This window comes from Homalodisca vitripennis, chromosome 5, assembly GCF_021130785.1.
Source record: "Homalodisca vitripennis isolate AUS2020 chromosome 5, UT_GWSS_2.1, whole genome shotgun sequence".
NCBI lineage: Eukaryota > Metazoa > Arthropoda > Insecta > Hemiptera > Cicadellidae > Homalodisca > Homalodisca vitripennis.
Window position 1 is genome coordinate 4,658,176 of NC_060211.1, and position 21,836 is coordinate 4,680,011.

The 21,836-nt window shown below is 34.5% G+C and overlaps 1 long non-coding RNA gene across 1 annotated transcript in view; it reads right to left on the bottom strand.

Annotated features, from left to right (window-relative positions):
- Positions 1-10,657, bottom strand: part of LOC124363792 — a 69,429-nt gene extending 58,772 nt beyond the window's left edge. Inside the window, exons 1-2 of the long non-coding RNA XR_006922555.1 lie at positions 10,532-10,657; positions 4,722-4,947 (exon numbers count right to left, since the gene is read on the bottom strand). This is a non-coding gene — a long non-coding RNA (uncharacterized LOC124363792). The remainder of the gene's footprint in view (positions 1-4,721; positions 4,948-10,531) is intronic.
- Between the last annotated feature and the right edge of the window lie 11,179 nt (positions 10,658-21,836).

Below are 21,836 nucleotides of genomic sequence, written 5' to 3' on the forward strand. Positions count from 1 at the left end.
TAGATCTGAAAATTCTTAATTTTGTTTGTCACTTTCTCCGGTTTTACAAAATATCAATAACAAACCTAGTCGCGTGGGATTGTCTAGGCAAGTTGATCGCAATTGTTTTTGGAAACGAAGTTTTAAAACAGGTTTTTCACTGTTATAACAGAAATCCACAAAATGTGTCATAACTAAAATGAGATCTCAGAAACTACTAAAACAAATGTCATACATCTTGTAACTTAAAAACTGTGATCACTTTTAAACGGGGCCAGTTTCACTGTCTTTTACTTAAAGTCTTGTAATAATATATTTTGTAATAATATTTTTGATATAAGAAAAACACTGAGAAAATGTTAAAAAGTTAGAAAGAATATTACTACACTATAATGCAGTATCACTTCTCAATGTTAAGGACTTAACACACAAAAAACTACTAACTAGACAGCAATATTAGCTCATAGGAGCTCACTAAAACAATTTCGATAGGCTACACCAATTTTACCTTTAAATGAATAATGCTGAAATCTCGAGGTACTGGTTCGAACGCAATAACTCAAAGCTTTGCATGTACACAGTAAATACATGAGCTTTGATTAAAAGTGTGCTCTTTCAAATTTGACCTATTGAGCTCCGCCCTTCATATTTTGAAAGCAATCAAAAATACTGAAATATTACGTGATTCGAAAAATTACTGAGCCAATATTTTCAAACCAGAAAATTTTTATTTTGTCACCCGTATGTATGCAGTTCCTCAGTTGCTCACTAAGAAACAGTTTTTACTCAAATCTGTAAGTTTGAACCAAACCAAGATTCTAAATTCTCTTTAAGTTTTTCTCAATATATTTTAAAAATACTCCATTTGCCCAAAAATCGGTATTTCTAGTGGCTTCCAATGTTATTCTTACTGGAGTTTACTGAAATAGAATATAATAAGATGAGAAGTGTTGGTCCGATATTCCGCACAGAGATTGCTTTGAATATCGTACATAAGGGTAAGGGTATCCGATTATCTACTTTTGGAATGTCACTTTCTTCGGAGACCGGTTGCTAAAAATGAAATTTCATTGAATCACTGATGGCAATGGGTATCTTGGTAAGGTAACGGGGATCTTGGTATCGAACCATTCGGATAGATTACTGTGCATAAGTACAAAGATGAAGTGTTCTCCCAAGGACCGAAGCGTAGAGCTATGCCTCTCTAAATAAGGTCAAGGGTTTGACTCCAATGCAACTTTGCAAGTTGGTACCTACAGTTTTCCCGTAAATATTTTACTGTAATATTAAAAAATGAAAAAAGACAACACCCTTCAAAGTGACCCACATCTGACATGTAAGATGTTTGGTGATCTCAACCTGCTTACAATAAGTTTTCATTATGCCTTTTGTGGAGCCCATGAATTTTACGCATGATGCAATGAATTTGAGGGTACGGAGGTAAAACATTTTCTTATTTTCCCATCAACGTTTGGGAAATTAAGGGAAATACTGACAACCGTAAGGGAGTTCGATGATGATCTTGTGGAACAACACGGGGAAAGCTGACATAGAATGATGAACATTTAACCCCTTGCCTTGATCGGGCATGAGCATATGAGAATAAGTCAAACAACTGCAAGCGTGACGGCTTTTGTAAAGGTTACCGCTAGAGGATAGAGTACTTGAAAGAAGCTCGAGAGAAACTGAGAGAATTTCGAATCTTAGTTTTACTAAATAGCAATCGTTCTTATAAGTTTTCAATCATTGCTGATGGTATGTAAGTCATACTCAATGCATTTTGTCTCTTATGGAGTTGAAAAACTCAATTATAATAAAAAATTTAACAGGCACATTAATAAAAATATATTATTTCTCGGTAAACTGCTGACTAATTACCCATGAAATTATAAATAGGTATAATATTATGCTGTTATTGTATTGTAGTGTTATCAAGGTATAAAAATATAATGCAATAATAATAATGGACAATTTCATTTCTTTTTCTCCAACATATATTATATTAGGAAAGGTCTTATTTTTATTAGTAACGTCACTAACAAAATGCAGACGAATGTTCATAGTTTCAATATTTTCGTCTTAATACTTGAGTTTATTCATCAAAATGTACAATCTTAATGAGTTAAAAAGTGTTTTTAAATGCATTTATAATGGTGAAAGCTTTCAATTAACTATGCCTTTACATTAAACCCGCCAATATTTTTACATTTGATTATTATCTGTGTTCTTGAAAGTTATATAAATTCAAAAGTAATAATTCTATTTTTTTATTCCTATTATATCTTTTAAGATCTAAGTAGATATTCAGACAGTACACTTAATAGAAATGTCTCAAATTCTCAATTCCCAAATATTACAACAAACATATATTTTTGTACCAAGCTAATATTTCTCTACCATGAAATCAAAACTTTATTATCTTGCTATAGACAATATCTATTTCGTACCGAGGTACAAAATCTTGCCAGCAAACTTTGCATCGTACTTAATTATTTCAGATATATTGGTTACATTGCTGTAAAGAATTAAAATATTTTACTTGTTCTGAAGTAAAGGATAATTTGTTTAAAATATATTTTTATATATTTATATAAAAAATTCATTCATAAAAAGTAAATACACTAACCATTTTAACTTCAGAATTTCCATTGTATTATAATATTTTACTAAACAAAATTTCATAATTTTTTACGCAGATTACCGATATTTATAAAATATATTTCAATTTCTTAATATGTTTGATACTAAATATTTAAACCTGAGAAACACATATAATTACATTTGAAGTTTAATTGAAATGTATTACACTAAGTGTTGTATTTAATACCACGAATATACGAAATAAAGTAAAGAATGTACAAAAATTACATTACAAAATTCCAAGGTACCAAACAGTAAACATTAAAAGACGTGTGCGTGTGTAGTAATGACAATATCTCGTACTTATTACTATTTACTATCCGTAAGCTTCCGGTATTTCGCCGTGCGATAAGCGTTTAGCTTAGTTCAATGTAACGGGAGGCTGGCCGAGGAGAGACTTGGAGAATTAATGAATTATGAAAACATAGATGATTCATTTTATATGAAAATAACACGAAATTACATATTATATGAAAGTTTTAATTTAAAATTTTGAGAACTTTATGAGATAATTGAATTATACGGAGGAGAATAAAATTCTTTCCCTTTCCGTATACACTTATAAAACATTACTAACGTTAAATTGAAACTCTGACAATTCGTGGACTTTAACGTTGATTATTATGGAGATTAATTTAACTTACGTTCGCCATATTTACTATTTGAATAACCTGGGAGATTTTAAAAGTTATAGCATTAACGAGAGGACTTTTTATGTATTTCACGTATAAACAGCTTAATTTTGCCTTTTTTAGTAATTTATCATTTATACATAATGCAAAAATGAAATATTGAGTTTGTAGTCGATTGAGAAAACTTGTACAATTGGTTAAGTTTGAGTTATAACGATATAAATCATGATATTTACTATCTCAAATAGACCCAAATGTATAATTAAATTATACCATTAAGCAGCTGAGCCACCTGTGTTTGAATACAGTCCGTGGTAAAGAGTTAAACAAAAATTGAAATTAAATTGTTTAAAATAACTTTATTATTTGCTCCCCTTACCTTCCAATTTTGAGAAAACTTTGGTTATGACGCCTTTGTTATTGTTACGTTTACAAACAAAATTGTAATCTCAAGATTAGAATCAAAATCATGTGTTTTAAGATTTACAACTACAACTAGTTCAATTTCTTTATAAAATAAATTATTACTAATGGAAAATATACCGTATTTACAGATAGGCTACTTAATAAGCAAATCATTAAAATTTTACTAGTATTTTAGAGTGGTTTATATTGCAAAATATTTAGTTTTTGCCTATGTAAAGAAACAATAAACAGTAATACATAACAATATAAATGACAACTCTTTTTTACAATATTATATTACGTAATCAAAACATGTTACTTCAATATTATAAGTTTTATAAATATATGTTTTAATGTATATACTCAGATTCCTAACGAAAATAGATTAAAGTGCTTAATCAGCCTATTTTGATCAAATTATTACGTTGTTTCTTTTTGAAAGCTTATATATTAAATCTGTGGCTTTAGCTTTTTGTTTTCTTTTAGTTTTAGTTACCCTCTAAAATAATTATATTTAGTTTAGGAGTTTTTGTCATATTACATAATTAATAATGTACTTAGAATAAATTCACATGTTTTATTCAGCAAACCACAGTGAATATAATGTAAAAATGTATTTATAAAGTTTGTTTATACAGCAATATGTATGATTTATCTGGATACAATAATGAAACTAAGAGATTAATGTCTATGAGTTAATAACCATGCAATTTAGTATTAATTATAGATAATGCATAATTATGTCATTTAATAATTATTTAAAACTATTTTCTGTTATGATATTTTTATAATATGGGTTTTTTATATGGTTAAGTTTTAATCGTATTTAAATGACATCAACACAGGTTTTCGTTTTATTATAATATTAATTTTAAATAGCGAAAACGCCATATAACGACAAGAAACAACAAAAACATAAACGCTTTGAAATGAAGAAGGGACCACGGAAAAGAAAGCACAGGTCCATCCTCCAATGAACGGTGTGTACTGCAGTAGCCATTTTTTGTGGCGCGAACTGTACCCGGTTCAAAAAATGTGCAGTTAATGGAAACAGGTAATACTTACAGACTCCACACTCCGGTAGTATCCCATGGACGTCCTCCGCGAACCCTGGGAGCAGGTTCTGCCCTAGAAGTCCAGACTAGAGCCTGTTCAGAACTAGATTTTGTATACAGGAGAAGAGCTAGAGCGCCGCCATCTTGGATTGCCGCCCTCGTCCCGCAGCACAGTACACTCCTGTCGTACAGTCAATACCGCTATTGATCCTGCATCGCTCGTACATGTCAGTCACCTGTCATCATTTTTACTGCGTCAATATAATTGTCTATTAGTCTTATTCCTTCAAATTATACATTTTTGTAAATTCAAAAAATTTATGTTTGTCAAAAATAAATAAAATTTCATTCAACATCTCCAACGTACTATTAATATTACATATAAGTTTGAATAGTGTCGTAAAATACATTTACAAGCTCCCGGCTCTAGTATATTCAATATAAGATATTTTCTTCAAATTTAAAGAATTATAACATTACGTATGTATAACTTACTAGGGGAAATTGACATTTGAAGAATTATTAGCATATCTATAAATATTGAGACTGTAATACAATTCGAAATAAAATTGATGGTCAATGTAAAAAAATATGGATAATATTTGTTTACGATTTCATGGACGGACTTGGCTTGTAAAGACGTACTTAATAAAGCTTTTCGAATGGCGTTACAAATATAATAATCTATAAGGCTGAGTGTGACATATACCTGTTATGGACAAATTAGGTAACTGTGAGTAAATTTGGAATGGAATTACAACAATTGTTAATTTTCGGTTGCAATTTCAATAAACTATATCTTATCAAATAAAAAATCCATAGAATTGTTTTAAGGGCCTAATTAACTTACAACCATAAAATAAAAAGTTTAAATCAATAGATGAAATTGCATGTGTATTTTTTAAATCAATAGTAGTACTAAATGATGTTTAGATTGTGGAAAATTATAATTCTTGAGAAAAATGTATATACATTTTAGTAAATATACGATTGATAAACCAAGCGGTTGGTATTCGTATATCCATCATACTGAGTTTGTAGTGAAATTGAAAATTGTAAATAAATATGCACTCTTATTCTGTATTAAGTATTATGGAAAAAGGGAAAAATTACACACCTAAACTTCCAAAAACGTTTACATTTCAATATTTTATTACAATGAGATAATTTCTTTGAAAATAACTGCCGTTTTTATATCTTATAGGACCGATAGTCTCCAATAGTCGACAGATAATAATACAAGATTATCTTCTGAGGACAAGTGAGAACGCTTCTCAGCAGGGGGAGTAAGAAACAGATCATTGCGTGTAAAAGACAAACTGGAGGGTGGCAACGTACAAATGAGGTCGGAAAAATCTCGGGTCAGAAGTGAGCAATAACAATTAAACAGTGCTTTCTCTCAATTTGCAAAAAGTGGAAGCTATTCTGTGTGGAACGGGGTTAGCGGTGAGGGGTGACTCGTTTTTTCCCTCGTTTGTCCACAGCGGTTTCGGTACCACTTGAAGCAAAGAGTGCCGCATGTTTGCGGCTATCGTTAAAAACGAGGGAGGGGAGTCGCGGTCAGCCCACCACAAATGAACGCCGGATTTGTTTCCCCGGTTTTTCCCATCTGCTGAGTGCTGCTGACGGAACGCTGAGTCTTGTTTGACCAGTCAATCAACGGCACCGCCTTCTTTGTTTGCGCTATTAAAACCTGCTTCGTTCTGTTTACCCGTGGCAAACGCCCAGCTCGCTTTCTTCCTGTATATTTACCTATTTAACGTGCCATTCGTATATTAACGCACACTATCTTGACACTGCTTAACATTTCCTTTAAGTATGTTGTAGGTTATTTTAAACACATGATGACTAAAATACATTCTAAAATAGAATTAAATATTAAATGCTCTTCACTTAATATAACAGTTTGCAACACTTATTCCACAGCGCGATAGCCTGTTTTCATAAAAGGTAGAATTCTATAGTAGTGTTGGTTCATGAATATGTGCAAATATGGAGCCAACAACACGGAGTTAACGACCCGTTAAATATTGTAACATGTAAAAATATGCAAATGGTCCATCTGGGTCTTTTACAAACACGTCCCGCTCGTTTCCTGCTATTACGGCTGTTGCTTCTTTGTTAGCCCAAATGAAGAGTCGTACAACCACCCGAACAAGACTTGTAAGGACGACCCTACAGGACTAGACGCTCGGGAATGCAGCGGGGAAATGCAATTTGAGCACAAGGAGTCGACAATCAGACGGTTGTATATTCCAAAAACAGCGTCTTAGAGCGAGCTCTGAGCAGGGCTCGTCTATATTAGAGTCTTGATTACAGCTCGTTTGTTCCCTTCCCGAGCAGACATGCGCCGGCGAACTTCTTTCTCCAGGACTCGACGCCGCTGCACGTCACCGACAAAATTACATTAAAATCCCATCGGAGCTCGAGACGGCGCTACTTTCTGAGGATTACCGTCAGCCGCCGTCTTTACACCGCGGGAATAAATGTCTCCGCTAATCAGCCGTGAGACACCTGACAGGTCCTGTCACCCTTAATGTGGCTCACGGCGACATTTTTGACGTGTACGCCCCTGACGCGCTCTAGTAGGACAATTTTGATGATCCTACGTCTCGCAAATCGTCTTCAGACTTGTTAATATGAACTGGCTCCGTTAGCTGTCTAATCTGATACAAGCATAAGCTCAGTATTCGGTATGGAAGGTAGAAGATTGAAAATACGTCTTATTTCTATACGTGTCCTCATGACTTTAAAATGGATTTCACGAAAATGCTATTTTTAATTTTTTTTTTAATACATGTAACTTGTCGACATTACGAAAAAATACCAATTTTTATATAAGTTACATAACAATAATTATGTTTATAAATTCGTTTTCTTCATTTTTTTAAACTCTAAATTCTTTCTCTGTTCATGATATTTCTCTTAGGTGTTAATCACACGTTAAAAAATGTCTGTTTATTTATCTATGTAATTTTTTTATTTATTTACTTATGTTAATTTTGTTTGTTTGCTGTGTATTTTTATTATACCTTTTTGAAAACGACAAATGCCGAAATATGAAAGCAAATTTTATACCGATAAGTCTAATAATTGTTATAATTGAGCAATTCTGCATTTATATACCCGAAATGAATATATATATATATATATATATATATATATATATATATATATTTATTTATATACATACATATAAATATATAAAACAGAGAAAGCGTAAATTATGGATGGCTTTGAAGTTTTTTCCTGAATGGGAAATATCCTCTTGAAAGTATTGTCTACCTCATTAATTACACGATGGCAAAAAATTCAAATGATGGAGTTTCACAGAGTTTATTTTTTAAATTTCAAGTCCTTATGATTACTGTATATCTAGTAATTATACCACTAAATAAGTCGCATATGACTATTACTTGTATAACGAGTATGAGTGGTGCCATTTATTCTTATCTTAAGTTATCAGTAGATATTCTAATACTTTGAAATAAGATGTTCTACGTTTTTCTGCATTCCACCATTGGCCATAATTAGTGGAGGTTTCACCCCAATTGGATTGCGCGTCTTAGAATCCACTACCAAGTACTTTCCCTAGTACCGACTTGTTATAAATAATACAGTAAATGTTTCAGACTTCAATGTTAAAACCAATATTGGAATGACACCTTAATGTTTATTAATCTCACGGGTAGACTGGTCAATTTTCATTATTAGGTCGAAGTGTAGGGCAGAAGAGTTAGAAAGAAACAAACAAGTGGATTGTGATGACGCATCGTACGATTGTTTATCTAGTAAAGTAAAAATACTGTTTTAAATTAACTTCCAGAGGCCCTTTATCAAAATATTTAATTTCACCATTTACCTTAAGCTCAATTATACGATTCCAGTGTCCAAAAGGTTTACGATTACATTTGCCACTGAATTGCGTTTTTTAATTGTGATCAAAATTCAATATCACAATTTTTGTACACACATCCAGATATTTTAAATTGAATAAAAAACGCAACTGTTTCGTAGTCTCGGGAACGACTCTTTCCGAACGATTTCTGGGTCGGTCAGATGTGCCAGTTAGTGAAAATAATCTTTACATTTTCTGTATTCTAATTTTCATTGTTAAGTGATATTTACAGTCCATGGTAAAATTTGATTTTTGAATTTTTTCCTCAACTTGATTTGGATGGTTTTCTAACCGTTAACTCACTATCAGTTTACTTTTAATGTTCAATTGCGTTTAAATGAAAGATTTGTAATCTAATAAACACCCATTTCTCAAATATTTCCCCTGTTTAAGTACTGAAAAATGAAGCAAATGACACCAAAACTATGGCCAGTAGTTGGATTTTCACAAACCCTTTTGGATGGTGAAGTAATACTCTACAAGGATTTAAAATATAATAAAAGCATAAGTCCCTGGAATAGAACACTTAACTGGAAGAATAACCGCGCTGACTGACCAATGCCGTATTACATAACAAATTTTAAAAGCTGACAGCTGCCAAACAGAGGCATGATCTGACCTGTAGGGAAAATCTAAATTTTGTAATTTTGAAGCCAGAAACAGGATCTCATTCTGTACCTCAGATCAGAACATTTTATTTTTGTGCTTTGCATTAATAAGAGATGGAATAAGTTCATCTTAGTTTCATATGATGCATTGCTTGTGATAGATGAAAAATCTGGAAACAAAATATGTCCGCGAACATCCCTTAGGAATGTGAAAGTCATTGACATAAATGTCCGCATAGGCATTCCACCATGTCTCATAGCACAATTGACATAAGCGTTATTAGAAAATCGTTTTTTAGTTTGTGATTGTTTATGATGTAAACCTTTAATACGGAATCATTTACCATTTCTTGAAATCATAGTCTTATATGATTACTTGATGCCAACCCAAGGCCAATTGTGATTACGTTTAGACGCAATGTACTCAGCTGCGTAGGACGGTTCACTGGACCAAAACGCTCCGCTCTCTGATGTCAATAAAGAGATAAGTGTACATATCAGCATACCTTAACCAGGTATTGTCATAAACCAGCTCTTGCCTAAAAACACGAAGCTGGTTTTTCACTGCTAAAGACTAAAAAAAGCGGAAACCAGCCTAGTGTGGCACCGCCGGACACTGGTGAACACTCACATGAAGCTGAACTGTTCGTTATAGCTGTATCACATGAATTAATGGACTACTGTACTACGTCATATAAATAGTTGAGGAACATTTAAGTATCACCGTCAAGAATTAATTAATTATAAAACTTTTATCGCAAAATAGTATAAATGAAAATCTTAATTAAATATTTTAATTTTACTACTACTACTACTACTACTAATAGTACTATTACTGCTGCTGCTGCTGCTGCTACTACTTGCAGTTTAGTTTTATCACAAAAATTTCTAAAATCAATCTATAATTTAAAACTATTTAAATTATTTTACAAATACCCCATTGTTTATTCAAAAAATATAATGTTACTGTACTAAAAGTTTTAAAGGTTTGTTATATATAAAGTAGTATTTAGAAATACAAAATCGATTTCAAAAAGTGACTAGTTTTGTGAGTTCCACTGTTACTCGTATAACTTTATATGAATGATATAAAGAATATCAGTACAGAATTTTTAAATCCAAACAGCGAAGATGTCAAACCAATGTAATGTCAGTAATAACAACATTGAGATATATTTTAATCCGTTTTATGTTGTTTAGTTGTTTTGTTGTTTAGTGTTGTTAGTTGAAATGCTATATTCTAGCAATCAGACAAAAAGAGTTACAAATATAAATGCTTATAAGACGATATTGAGAGATACGATAAGAACTTACCGAGTGCGCGTGGCTGAGTGAGAGTGTTGTCACCTAGGCGCGTGCCGCGTCGTGGCGAGGGCCCGTCCCTCCTTAGACCAGACTTGCCGGTCAGACGGGACCAGGACCAGATCCGCAAGGCCCCTGGACAGGAATATAGGCCATTGTTTGTCCCGTGCCAGAAATCGAGTTTTATAGCAGCTGGAAATTAAAAACTGGATTGGAACAAAAGTGCAATCGATGAGTCGGTGTCCGGTCCCTAGACCACTCTGTCCGGTTTGTCCCCTCTAGCTAGCGGATAGCGAGTGGTCCGTATCGGTACTGGTCTAACTGTACAGCTGGAGTACAGAACTGTACAGTCCTACATGGAACATTGTAACTATGTACAGTATAAACAATTATAAACAGTTCATCTTAGAAAATAACCATTCTTAGTTGAGACCGTGTCTTACTACTTTATGAATTAAATATTGTCAACAACATTCCGTTTGTCGTAATCCTTGAATTATATCTGGTTATCTGAAATTTGAACTTTTAAGGCAATTTTGACGTTTGTTTATCATGTAAATGTTGTTAAACAAAGACGAAGAAACCAATACAACGAGGTATTGAAGGACCTAACAGAACGTAGCAAAAGAGTTCTCGCAGCGACGCGACGGTTGATATACAGTCGGAGAAGATGGCCTTTTACCTTTGTCAAAAACCATTACAGTTCATTGCTGGTCCAGAAGGGACCCATATACCAATTTTAAAATGTCGAGGACGTTTCTATAAAGAGTTTTTATCGGATGAAGACAATGACGTACGCACTGCCCTTTTTGACCTGTTGACCCAAAAATTGATATGTTTCTTCTTTGGAGCAAGAGAAACTTGAGTGACAAGGTCTCAAAAGACCTTTCTATCAAGAGTTATCGACTGTTTCTATCTGTTATAAACTGCATTTTAAAAAGGCCATATTGCGTCCTTAGGAATGTTTTAATATGTCAATTTGTTTTTATTTGGATCAAACGCACAGGCTTTTTTAAATTCAGTTTAATTAATATATGAATACTAGTAGTACTTGTATAATTATAATTGACTGCACCATAAGCTAATATGCTAACTGATTATTAATAGTAGTGAGTTTGTTTATTGCGTTCTTTACTTCTCGAAAAAAAGAAAATTTAAATCCAAAAAGAAGGATAATGGAATGTGACCGATTTAGTCTATAACACCAAATTTCAATTTAAACAATTATATAAGGTTTTATCTTATGTCTCTTTACATGTTGTAGCTAATTGAGCATATATAATGTCATGAGGAGTGGATTATCAACTAAAATTTATAACCATCATATTATTTCGACAAAATGTTCGGTTTTCCGATTCCTTTGGTAAAGTCTGCTATAAGCTAATTAGATGACGAACGTTATTGTGGTAAAGTTAACCTATAATATATATTTTATTGCTTTACACATAAGTGGAACTTCATATACTCGTATTGTCTGCGGGATATTTTATAAATGAACACATTTTAAATGTAAGCTATGTAATAGACATCGTGTATAAGTACACATTATCCCTATACAAATAGCCCAGCGTAATGTGATGGTTGTCAATCGCACATGGCAGGTGTCGCAGCTGACGTGATACCTAACGTAGCGTACTACTGGCCTCTGCCGCCACCCTCATCACATTACAATTATATTTCATTAAATGGGTTTGGGAAATTTCATATAATCTCAGAAAATCACTCTTTTTGGTGAGTTTTCAATGAGTTACCTGTCCAAAATGTTTTGTTTAATTTTGTCAGAGATTGTTTATAGAATTAAAGAATACAATTTATTAGGAAATAAAAATTAAACTGACTATAAGAAAAAACTCTATTTGTATTATAATATTATTTATTGTAATATCATATACAATTATAGGGGCATAAGTTTTATGTAATATAAAAACTTAAGAATGCAAAAACATACAAATGTAATTTTGTAGATTTTGTTTAGATTTTCATTATTAAAGTGAGTATAGGTTATATATTTTATTGATTATTTGATTGGACTCGCTGAAATATAGTTTCATAAATATTTACGTACATTTTAAATCCAATAAAACTGTCTTAAGTGTAACTATATTGTCACATACGATCACGGCGCATCGCGTACTCTTAAATAAAATATGAGTGTAGGATAGGCTACTGTGTGTTGCCAGGACGGATTAACAACTATGGATTATGGATTATAATGTTAGTGAATTCTATACTAACAAATTACAAAGGACTACACGAAACCTTCATTCGTTAAGCGTATGATATCTCTCGACATTTAGCTAGACATTATGCATGAAGTAAGCTTCACGCATTTGTCTATATGATGAACACTGAGGTCGATTATGGTGCATGGCACTGCATGGAATTTGGCTGAGCGTTAGTAAATATTTTTAGATATGTCTCTCATGGGTAAACATGTTGGCAAAGAGAAAATAGTAGAATAAATAAATTTGTAAATAAACTAATAACCGTTATAGGAAGGGTGGATTTAATATGAATTTTAATTTTAGCTCCAGTTCACCTTCCTCTCGAGAACAGGTGTAGGTGTGTCTGATGTCGAAACAATGTAAATATTCAGCTTCGTAGTCAACGATATTTCTCCTCAGGTGAACATGGTTCCAGATTTAATATGAATTTTAAGTTTGGCTCCAGTTCACCTTCCTCTCGAGAACAGGTGTAGGTGTGTCTGATGTCGAAACAATGTATATTATTCAGCTTCGTAAGTCAACGATATTTCTCCTCAGGTGAAACATGGTTCCAGATTTAATATGAATTTTAATTTTAGCTCCAGTTCACCTTCCTCCTCGAGAACAGTGTTAGGTGTTGTCTAGGTGTGTTCTGATGTCGAAACAATGTAAATTTTTTTTTTTTTTTTTCAGCTTCGATAGTCCTTTAACTTTTTTTTTTTTTTCTTTTTGTATTTTTTTCTCCTCAGGTGACATGGTTCCAGATTTAATATGAATTTTAATTTTAGCTCCAGTTCACCTTCCTTTTGGTTTTTTTTTGCTTTCTTTTTTTTTTGGTTTTTTTTATTTTTTTTTTTGTTTCTAGGTTTTTTTTTGTAGGTTTGTCTGATGTCGTAACAATGGAAATATTCAGCTTCGTAGTCAACGATATTTCTCCTCAGGCGAAACATGGTATTTTTTTTTTTCCAGATTTAATATGAATTTTAATTTTAGCTCCAGTTCACCTTCCTCTCGAGAACAGGTGTAGGTGTGTCTGATGTCGAAACAATGTAAATATTCAGCTTCGTAGTCAACGATATTTCTCCTCAGGCGAACATGGTTCCAGATTTAATATGAATTTTAATGTTTGGCTCCAGTTCACCTTCCTCTCGAGAACAGGTGTAGGTGTGTCTGATGTCGAAACCAATGTAAATATTCAGCTTCGTAGTCAACGATATTTCTCCTCAGGCGAACATGGTTCCAGATTTAATATGAATTTTAATTTTAGCTCCAGTTCACCTTCCTCTCGAGAACAGGTGTAGGTGTGTTGATGTCGAAACAATGTATAATATTCAGCTTCGTAGTTCAAACGATATTTCTCCTCAGGTTGGAACATTGGTTCCAAAGATTTAATATGAATTTTAATTTTAGCTCCAGTTTCACCTCTCCTTCTCGAGAACAGGTGTAGGTGTGTCTGATGTCGAAACAATGTAAATATTCAGCTTTCGTAGTCAACGAATTTCTCCTCAGGTGAACATGGTTCCAGATTTTAATATGAATTTTAATTTTAGCTCCAGTTCACTTCCTCTCGAGAACAGGTGTAGGTGTGTCTGATGTCGAAACCAATGTAAATATTCAGCTTCGTAGTCAACGATATTTCTCCTCAGGTGAACATGGTACCAGATTTAATATGAATTTTAATTTTAGCTCCAGTTCACCTTCCTCTCGAGAACAGGTGTAGGTGTGTCTGATGTCGAAACAATGTAAATATTCAGCTTCGTAGTCAACGATATTTCTCCTCAGGTGAACATGGTTCCAGATTTAATATGAATTTTAAGTTTGGCTCCAGTTCACCTTCCTCTCGTGAAACAGGGTGTAGGTGTGTCTGATGTCGATAACAATGTAAATATTCAGCTTCGTAGTCAACGATATTTCTCCTCAGGTGAACATGGTTCCAGATTTAATATGAATTTTAATTTTTTGCTCCAGTTCACCTTCCTTTCTCGAGAACAGGTGTAGGTGTGTATTGATGTCGAAACAATGTAAAATATTCAGCTTCGTAGTCAACGATATTTCTCCTCAGGTGAACATGGTTCCAGATTTAATATGAATTTTTTAAGTTTGGCTCCAGTTCACCTTCCTCTCGAGAACAGGTGTAGGTGTGTCTGATGTCGTAAAACAATGTAAATATTCAGCTTCGTAGTCAACGATATTTCTCCTCAGGCGAACATGGTTCCAGATTTAATATGAATTTTAAGTTTGGCTCCAGTTCACCTCCTCTCGAGAACAGGTGTAGGTGTGTCTGATGTCGAAACAATGTAAATATTCAGCTTCGTAGTCAACGATATTTCTGCCTCTAGGCGAACATCGGTTCCAGATTTTAATATGAATTTTAAGTTTTGGCTCCAGTTCACCTTCCTCTCGAGAACAGGTGTAGGTGTGTCTGATGTCGAAACAATGTAAATATTCAGCTTCGTAGGTCAAACGATATTTCTCCTCAGGCGATACATGGTTCCAGGATTTAATATGAATTTTAAAGTTTGGCTCCAGTTCACCTTCCTCTCGAGAACAGGTTGTAGGTGTGTCTGATGTCGAAACAATGTAATATTCAGCTTCGTAGTCAACGATATTTCTCCTCAGGCGAACATGGTTCCAGATTTAATATGAATTTTTAAGTTTGGCTCCAGTTCACCTTCCTCTCGAGAACAGGTGTAGGTGTGTACTGATGTCGAAACAATGTAAATATTCAGCTTCGTAGTCAACGATATTTCTCCTCAGGCGAACATGGTTCCAGATTTTAATATGAATTTTAAGTTTGGCTCCAGTTCACCTTCCTCTCGAGAACAGGTGTAGGTGTGTCTGATGTCGAAACAATGTAAATATTCAGCTTCGTAGTCAACGATATTTCTCCTCAGGCGAACATGGTTCCAGATTTAATATGAATTTTAAGTTTGGCTCCAGTTCACCCTTCCTCTCGAGAACAGGTGTAGGTGTGTCTGATGTCGAAACAATGTAAATATTCAGCTTCGTAGTCAACGATATTTCTCTCAGGCGAACATGAGTTCCAGATTTAATATGAATTTTTAAGTTGGCTCCAGTTTCACCTTCCTCTCGAGAACAGGTGTAGGTGTCAGGTGTGTCTGATGTCGAAACAATGTAAATATTCATGCTTCGTAGTCAACGATATTTCTCCTCAGGCGAACATGGTTCCAGATTTAATATGAATTTTAAGTTTGGCTCCAGTTCACCTCCTCTCGAGAGACAGGTTGTAGGTGTGTCTGATGTCGAATAACAATGTAAATATTCAGCTTCGTAGTCAACGATATTTCTCCTCAGGCGAACATGGTTCCAGATTTAATATGAATTTTAAGTTTTGGCTCCAGTTCACCTTCCTCTCGAGAACAGGTGTAGGTGTGTCTGATGTCGAAACAAAATGTAAATATTCAGCTTCGTAGTCAACGATATTTCTCCTCAGGCGAACATGGTTCCAGATTTAATATGAATTTTAAGTTTGGCTCCAGTTCACCTTCCTCTCGAGAACAGGTGTAGGTGTGTCTGATGTCGAAACAATGTAAATATTCAGCTTCGTAGTCAACGATATTTCTCCTCAGGCGAACATGGTTCCAGATTTAATATGAATTTTAAGTTTGGCTCAGTTCACCTTCCTCTCGAGAACAGGTGTAGGTGTGTCTGATGTCGAAACAATGTAAATATTCAGCTTCGTAGTCAACGATATTTCTCCTCAGGCGAACATGGTTCCAGATTTAATATGAATTTTTAAGTTTGGCTCCAGTTTCACCTCTCCATGTTAGGATGTGTCTGATGTCGGAAACAAGAACAGGTGTAGGTGAATTTTAAGTTTGGCTCCAGTTCACCTTCCTCTCGCAGACAGGTGTAGGTGTGTTGGATGTCGAAACAAGCTTCGTAGTAAATTTCTCCTCAGGCGAAAGGTTCAGATTTAATATGAATTTTAAGTTTGGTCCTGTTCACCTTCCTCTCGAGATCGTAGTGTGTCTGATGTCTAACGATATTTCTCCTCAGGCGAACATGGTTCCAGATTTCAGAAATCAAGTCTGTTACACTCATCAGATTTCAGAAATCAAGTCTGTTACACTCATCATATTTCAGAAATCAAGTCTGTTACACTCATCAGATTTCAGATGCTGCATTCAGAGGGATGTGAACTGCAGCTAAATTTAACATTCATAAAACTCAGTATACTTATATGAAGTTTTAACAGGTGATTTTTATACAAAGAGTGAACAAAATTTATCATCATAGTAGGCTATCATTATGTAGACTTGTATTATTTCAACATTGATATGAGACGTGATTGAATGAACAAAAATATTAAATTAGCATGTTTTCCACATTATCTAGAAAGACATCTGTGATAGAACTACAATATAGATTTCTGACGAATAACTTTGAATTTTGACACAATTTCTCTTTTGCTTGATGGGGGATGTAAAAATGTCTTAGCTCAATGATTGTCTGCCATTGTATTTACAATAATAAAATGAACTATATAAATGAACCCAAGCTAAGCCTGTTACGCGACACGTACTGAAGCGTGCTTCTAACTTAATATAGGTATGAATATTCTAAACAAAAATACAAATATCTTTCGTTATTTAAATATATATGTACACACATACACACACACACACACAAAAGCGCGCGCGAGCACTTACAAATCAAATCTTTAATTGCTCATATCAATTTCACATTGTATGGAAACCTTCATAATTAATTCTAAATTTTAAACTATCATGCCACATTACCACCACGTCCAAACTTGGGTTCTCATTTCTGAAGAAATATAATCGCCATAAGAACAAACATTACTAATGAAGTGAATATTATAAAAATGCTTGCCGGATGTAGTTTACAAATCTTAAGTTTGACAGCAGTTTGCCCTTACAGCGCTCAACGGAATGTGAGGGGCCGTTCCGCCCTCAGCGCTCGTTTAGATTTTACTGCCATAACTTTTGATTTTACACCCCTAAATATGGCTGTCAGGGGTTGAAACTTTCCACAATAGTCGGTTATCCCGCCTCGGTATTCTTAAGAGGTTGTAAATGCATGGAAATCAGAAGCGCCAGTCATAAATACACGTCACCAAGTTTTAACGGCGTCAACAAAGCGTCCTAGTCAGCACTCCGTTCTAATTAAGCCTGGCCCTCCTCCCCTCCTCCCCCCTCCACCACACCAGTACCACCAGTACTGACAGAAATAGGAAGATTGCTGAGTACCCCACATAAAATAACAGCCCGGTAGTAAAGTCCTATTATAGCCTAGAATTCAGACTACTATTTGCGTCTTCATAAAAAATTTTAACTTCCTTCATCACCCTTAACATCCAACCAGTGCGGTTGAAGAACTTAACTTCTCTTGGTAGTTCTCAAAGTACTTTCATGTATTATTGAGTTGCAATATTCTGTAACCGCGTTATATTAACTTCGCTTAAAACATGCGACTGACGGAGAAGGCCGGCCACAATTTGATCAACGGTCGACACGAGGGTCGAGTTGTAAATGATTGGTCATCTCTTGTCCGCCGCTGCGCTGCGTCGTCATATTTTCCCTCGAATGTTTATTTTTCCCCTACAGTATTTGTCAGTCACTACTATAATGTATGGATAAGTTACTATATAGTGCACGTATGTATTTTGAAGACAGCTTTAAAGACACGTTTTCTTCATCGTTTGTTTTAACACACATAAGTTTTATATGTGGAGGAACATTCGCCATCTCAAGGTTCATTGAGTCGCTAACGTCAGCGAAGCCTATCATTCGAGGGACTGGAAAAATTTAATTTTTGCCTCTCCAATCGGAGATATCTCTAAAAGCTTCATTTCTTCATAAAATCGTAGAGTTTAAGGTTGGTGCATGGGATTTGGCTGAGCGTTAGTGAAAACTTTATTTTACATTAATCTTACAGATGACTGTAAAGTCAATGAAAAAATCGCACAATAATTAAATTTGTAAGGAAGAGTAGAATCATATGACGTATACGCATGTGACATTGTGTCACATGTAGACCACTGGAATGAGCAAGAGACACGTAAATTTTTCATGAAATCTCGGTGATCTGTGGTGGAGAGTAATAAAAACTATATTGAAACATGTACCAAAAGTTTTAGTTTTCATTAAGACTTACTTCACAGCCCTGTCCGTTACGTTTGTTGTGGTCGTTTTGATAATTGGACAACTGATCGCGATAACTTTAATTTGTTTATTAAAGGAAATCACGATTATTTTAGGTGAACGAAACTGCCACATCTAAGTCGTGGCCAGGGTAGGGGCCATGGAGACGTCAATAGAGCGTCTTGCCGGGGGGAGCCGCCAGGCTGGGGGAAACAGGGATCCTTAATGGGGAAAAGAACAGTCCCGCGTCAGGGATTTCTCAGCTTTCCAGATTTTAGCATAGAAATTACAAATGGCCGACTTATATGAGCGCACGGTGTGTTGTGTCGGGGTGCGGGGAGGGGGAGGGAAATGAGAAAGAGTGAGAGAGAGCGCAGGGCTCGGAGAAAACGGAGAAAGGGTCGGAGAAAATATACAATCGTGAGTCGGAGTTCGTCGCTGGGGCGAAGAAGTGGTGGGAAAAAGCAATTAAAATCCCCGCCTTTCTATTGGTCGCTCCTTGGCTTGGAGGGGGCTTATTAAGGAGAACAGGACTACATCCGCCAACAATTGCTCGCAAGAAAAGCGCTCATATTTTATGCACCATGTTTTTCCTCCCCGGTGAAATACAACTTGTCTTGTTCATTAATCCTCTTACGGCCTCCGAGTTTACAATTATTTCCGACCACCCCCCCCTCCGCCCACCCCGAGTCCCACAAGTCTTTCTTGATACTGTGCATATTTTAATCCCCTTTTCCAGAGGAATATTTATCGTCAGATTTCCATACAATGTTTCATACTTCCAGCCGCTCTAATTTATCAGCTTCGTGCCGTAACGGAAAGCAATTTCTATTCGTTGTTTCATTAGGAACTCTCTAACTCACACATAAAGGCACTCTCTCCGACTCCACGTCGCGCTAAATGGATTCCGTCTCTGACGGCTCTTTCATATCGTCTGGGAAGTGTACAATGGGATGATAAATTAACAGCTGATGGGATTTCTTAGTGCTAATTGCATGGCCGTCCTTAAAGTTATTGCGGGATGAATAGATAGCAATCACGTTTCTCGAAGAAATTTGAATGCCAATTTTAATACTTATTATCGAAATACGGATGGAAACTACTTCTGCTACATTTTTATAATCTAAATAAAACTTGTTATGACGAAATAACAACATCAACAACCTTGAGAAGTATGAATTTTTAAGGTCCTTTGTCTGGGATTTGTAATTTTAGGCAGCTTATATTTGAATAATTTTTTTAAATGAATTAAAGTTTGTATTTACAATTTCTCGTATAAATGTTAAAATGGTTGCATGTTCTTAAATTTGGAATAACATTTTTGATAAAGTCTTGTAAAATATAAATATTCACTATTAATATCTACTCGTATATGGTTTCGTGATCACACGTAAACAATGCAAATCCATACTCTCAATACTTTTGGAGCTGAAATAATACATACATAATATATTCTAAAGAACTGCTTTTCTTTCATTATTGTGAATCGGTAAACGACTTTATTTCATGAAAAATACGTCACAAATTTTGATTCAGAGCTTAAACTTTAAAAATATCAAATTAAGCATATTTTTTCTCTATAAGGATAATTATAATGTTAATTTTCTATCCATCAACTGAGAACGGTGAATATTACAATTTGTTCTTCGGTTTGAAACAATTCTAACTTGACTCAAACATAAATTTAGTTAAAAACTTCAAATTATTCAAAAAAAACTGCTATAGCAAATGTAGAGAGAGAGGAGGGCCTTAGCTTCAATGTATTTTTCAGACACAAAAAAGTTTTGACTCCTGGAATACGCTTTGGATTATCCTGACATATTTGAAACATCTTGCTTAATGCATTAGCTGACCAAGATAAATCAGTTTCCATAGGCAAAACATACCTGTAAGCAAAGGGTTTCTCCATTTGTAACACATATCCTCACATAGTTGAAGAATGTCTTATTTTACATACTTGAGTGTGGTATCAAAAAAGGGATTTACTTTTTAATCAAAATATTCTTTTTGTTTATTACTGGTTCAAAATATAATCACTTAATGAACCGTACAGAGAAGTATATTAAGCGTGAGTTCAGTTAGTTCACCGAATTTTGCCAGAACGTTCCTTATGAATAAAAGTGCATTTATTTGGCAGATAAATAAATGCCATAATTTTCTTATCCTTCTCTTGCCAAAGTAATGATAGAATTGGTTCACCAGGACAAAACATTTTCAACACATCGACTGAAAATAAGCATTCAATATATTAAAATCCCATAATAATCCCAGAACGCAAGTTATCGTTATTTATCGTGTTATTTACAAATAATCGATTGTAAGGAGAAATAAATAATGCTATTACAGAGTAGAAACTGTCGTTAAATATATATTCTTGAGTTGATTAATTTACAAAACGTACATTACTAAGAAAATATAAATTGTATGATCAATAGGATACTAAATTTATTAAAAGTTTCGGCCTTTAGCTCCCAAGTCCAATGTGTTTTATAACTACACAATATATCCTATTAGTTTAGTTAATCTTGTACTGGACATAGAAGATAGTTAACTGTTCATAGATGAAGTTTTAGATTAGGAGCAATTAGGACGTATGGTGCAAATGAGAAAGGTATAGAAAACGTAAAAGACATTTAAATTTTACCAAATAACAATAGCATTTTTTCCTATTTCTTTGGGGATGTTTTTGCTCCTCAAAACCATGCATGTGTATCGGTATCACATTCTGCTCAGTCAATAATAATAATTAACGTCGGATGCATAGCATCATAAAATATACCGGAATATAAAGGACAATCGACTTTGCCGGTAGAATGCTACAACGAGTGACGGAAGTTGTGACTCCTGAAGTAGTGATAACGGTGAACGTGACAGTGGAACAGCCGCGGGCGCTGATAACGACAACAGTTGCAGGACTAACGAGTCGAACAGAGCAGGTAGTTGTAATTCTGCGAGGCCCCAGGGACCACAAGTCTTAGGGACCGT